General features: G+C 34.8%; 1 pseudogene; it reads right to left on the bottom strand.

Annotated features, from left to right (window-relative positions):
• Positions 1-2,034: 2,034 nt before the first annotated feature.
• On the bottom strand, positions 2,035-4,235 carry LOC124821965 (putative UDP-rhamnose:rhamnosyltransferase 1 pseudogene; annotated as a pseudogene).
• Positions 4,236-4,485: the final 250 nt, after the last annotated feature.

The following is a 4,485-nucleotide window of genomic DNA, read 5'->3' as shown; positions in this document are numbered from 1 at the left end:
AGGTTTTGAGGGGTTGAGTAGTGCAAATTTTACAGTTTTAGTATTGCATAATTATGCAGTCTCATTGAGCGGACTCCCCGCTGAGCGAGAAGAACACTTCTAATTGAGCGAACTCCCCGCTAAGCGAGAGATGAGTGAGTAGAACCTAATGTTTCTGTTTTCGCACAATGAGTTGGTGTCCACTGAGCGAACTCTCCATTGAGCGAGAGGTGATTGAGCAGAACCCGCTATATATGCTTTCGCACAACGAGTTTGGTGTGCTGAGTGACTAGTCCATAATCTTTTTTGAATATTTCTTTGTTTTATGATAAGCTTAAGCTATGATTTGACTTTGAGGATGGTGTAGAAATCCTTATAGTATTTTATGAAGGTTTATTCTTGAAGTTATGTATGTATTTGATGTATGATTAAAGATGATATATGTTGGTATTCAATGTGAAAGTAAAGTGGCATGTGCACATGGTTTCAAAGGTGTGTAAGTAAGTTTCAAAGTGGAATCTCTTGGTGAGATTCAAGTATCATTAGTATGAATGCAATGAGCTCAGTCTTGGGGGTTATCCTGAACTCCAATGGTTTTTCATTCTCAAGTAAAAAGGATTGACACATGTGGTGACGAGTACCAGGAGGTCTTAGTCTTGGGGGCTTCCAGTATGCTCCAAGGTCCGGAACAGACTAACCTTGTGAGTGTGGTAGGGTGCAACCCGTTGGCAATGACTTTGCAAAGCAGTAGAGGCCACCATAAGTGCACGACCCGTTACAGCTCGACATTCATACTAAATTTGGATAGTCAATTTAGGTCTTTATATGTTAAGATGTTTGGGTTGATTTATGTGATATAAATGATTTATGTATGATATGTTAAAAATGTGATATGATTTCTTTGATATCTAGCTTACCCTTGCTTCTATGTTGTATGTTGTGTGTTGTTTCTCTTTGCGATAATCACCTAAATGATGTGAGCTTAGGAATATAGTCTTTCCCACTTGTTCCAATAGGAGGTGAGGATGAAGAAGTTGGGAAGTCAGATGATTCTACAAGTGTAGAGATTGTCATTTGTAGGTTTGTTTTTTTAATACAATGGGTCCATTATCTTATATGTAATATTTCGTTTTAGTAGTATTTTACTATTAAAAATGGGATGTTACAATACATATATTTATTTTAATTAATTAATAATTTATATTTTGATTAAATTTTGTTGTTTTCAATTTTTTTTGTTTTCAATTTTTTTCATTTTTTTAATCGTTAAATATGTTTTTAGTTCCTAAACTATCAAGCGAATTTGTTTTTAGTCCCTCTTTCAAAGTAAAGTACATTTTAGTCATTCTATTTAAAAAAAACGTTAATTTTTTATCCTCCTTGGAGGAACAAAAATTAAGGTATTTTTGAATGAGGAGGACTAAAATGTACCTTACTTTGAGAGAGGGACTAAAAAAATTTGCTTGATAGTTTAGGGACTAAAAACATATTTAACTTTTATTTTAATTACATTGAATTATAATTTTTTAATTTTTTATAATTTTAAAATATTTTGTTACTTTTTTAAAGAAATGTTTTTAGAATTTTATAATTATATAAATATTTTAATTAATTAAATTTATTTTGAATTAAAATTAATTGTTTGTAATTATTTAATATTTATTTTAAAAGTTTATAATTTTATAGAATTTAATATTTTTTTAATTTAATATTTATTTAAATCTACCGAAAAAATCATTTAAAATTTTCATATCAATTTTATTTTAATAAATTTATTTTATAATATTTTTTTAAGAAAATGAAAAATTAATAGAATAAATTAAATATTTATAATTAAATTATAAGAGAGAGGGAGAGAGAGGGAGAGGGAGAGGGAGAGAGAGAGGAGAGAGGGAGAGGGAGAGAGAGAGAGGGAGAGGGAGAGAGAGAGAGAGGGAGGGAGGGAGAGAGAGAAAGAGATAGAGAGAGGGGGAGAGGGAGGGGGAGAGAGAGAATGAGGGAAGATCCACTTCCATAATAGGGCTAGTTATGTTCATATGGACAAACAAATGATCAAGCCAAAATAAAGAATTTACTCGTTTGGACACATAATAAATAAATAAAAGACAACACTTTTGTATATTGGAAGAGAACAAAAAGGAAAGATTCAAAACCTACTTCTTTAAACTTTCTAGTTGGGATTTCTATCCTTAGATCATTTCACATTTTCTTGGACTTGTCAATTGAATGTAAATTTTGAATTCTCTGCTCTCATTATCCTTTGTCCCTCTACCTATTTTTGCATATGAGGGATGATCAAGATGGAATTTGTCTCTCAAAGGAAAAATCTACGCTTGCACCCCACTTTTAATGGGTGGTCCGATAACGGGTGGAACAATATGTCCAGCAAACAACAAATATCGCTAGGATATGCTCTATTCATGACTTTGATACCATGTTAGAAGTGGACTTTAAGCCTAACTCAAGCCCATAAAATCGACTTGTAGGGTGAGATTTGCACCCACTTATAAACTATGAATTGGTCTTATCCCTAGTCGATGTGAGACATCCAACAATTAGGAGACGGATATTTAACTGATGAAAGAAGTTCATCTTCACCTAATCAAAACAATATATGTCATTCAGAAAATTCTTCAACTAATACTCATTCCAAACACAAAACTCAAACTAATTTTTTTTGCTTCTTAGCGTCTTTATGACAAACTAACGTTCCTCATTTTGCAGACATTATTTCTTGGCAGCATATCCTTGAAGGGAAATCTGACTAATTTAAGAAAAAACGAAGACATAACTACTATAGAAAAAGTATTGTAAAGATAGGTAGGCTTCTTTGTTCACTTCTAGGTTGGACTGACTTGCTCCTAGATTGGCAAACTCTAAGAGAAAATCAAAGTCTTCCTTTAATACAACTTGCCATTATACTAATTATAGGCAGACCTATTGTTTTTCATGTAATCAACAAACTCATTCACATATTTTAGTTGCAGTTGTTTGTCCCCAACTATTTTACTCATCTCTTGTGCTTCTTTTCTAAGATATTTCCCTTCCTCTTCCGACATCACTGATGTGAGTGCCTTGGCCACCGAAGCCCTAGTAAACTTGGAATCATGCTCATTTCTGTGTACTTTAACCCCTACCTTCTTCTCCTCCATAAACTTAGCATTCGACCATTGATCATATTGGAAAGGCAACATTACAAGTGGGCAGCCCACTTGGAGACCCTCTATCATTGAGTTCCAACCACAGTGAGTGAGGAATGCTCCAACAGATTTGTGTGCTAAAATCCTTGACTGAGGTGCCCATGTTCTCCAAATCATTCCCCTTTTTGACTCATTCTCAATCCAATCCTGTGACTCAACACTACCACCTGAGATGTTTCGATTCTTCACAGCCCAAAAAAAAGGAAAACCAGACAATTCTAATGCCACAGAAATTTCAGTGAAGTCTTCATCACTCAGCTTGACCTCAGTTCCAAATGCTACATAGATCACTGACCCCTTATCCCATTTATCTAACCAGTTAAGAATGGTGTACCAGTTGTGGTCATTGCTGTCTTCTGGCGAAGCTGGAAGCAACCCAATTGGAATTACCAACTTCCCAGATAAACTTTCAAGCGATTTCAGAAACTCACCTTCAATCTCCATGCAGCTTCTTGTAGCGAAAACTTGAGCACCTTTCAGGGTTTCAAAGAACCGATTCACTTCCTTAGGCTGATAACTCTGACCCACTTGCGTCCTCTTATACCCATCATGCAAAAGCTTGGCTTCCGCAGATTCCATACTCTTCTTTCCCTTAAACAACTCCAAACCAAAAGACGAAGCACATGCAGCAAAACAAGAAAAAAATATGCATGGGATACCTAGCTTGGAAGACAGTGGGGGCAGCCAGTGTGGTGCAAAGTCGCATATGACCCAATCCGGGGTGCTCTTCTCCAGAAATTCAGTCAAAGGTTCTTCAAGACCATCGTAAGCCTTGAAGAGGTATGGAACCAAGTGCGGAGGAGTGTCCAGCGTGTTCTCTGCATTTTCAGGGAGTTCTTCAATGTGGGGGAGTGGGAATTCTATCAGATGCAACCAAGGTTTCAGATTTTCAGGTAGTTTAGGGAGGCGATTGATGTTTTTAGGCGTGGAAATGAAAGAAATTTTGTGACCCTTTTGAGCTATGAGCTTTGCAAGCTCCAAAAATGGAACGTTGTGTCCAAAGGCTAGCCATGGAAACACAACAATGTGCAGTTCCTTATCCGCCATGGATATACTACTGGTTATGCACCCCCTTCACTAATAATATATACAAGAAGGATTAGTATATTTTATTTATAATATAATAAAAAAAATTACAATTTTAAAGTAATAACTTTAATTAGATATTAACATTAATTTTTCAAATTAATATGATAATTATAACTATCATATTACCTTTTTCCACTTTACATTTGTATAATTACTATTTTATTATAATATGATTTTGTTTAAAAATAAGTGTAAGGTGAATGTTTTCGTGAAATAG

The sequence above is a fragment of the Vigna umbellata genome, chromosome 6 (assembly GCF_029865625.1).
Source record: "Vigna umbellata cultivar VRB3 chromosome 6, Vumbellata_1.0, whole genome shotgun sequence".
NCBI lineage: Eukaryota > Viridiplantae > Streptophyta > Magnoliopsida > Fabales > Fabaceae > Vigna > Vigna umbellata.
The sequence above is the reverse complement of the archived record's forward strand: the minus strand, read 5'-3'. Positions and strand labels throughout refer to the sequence as shown.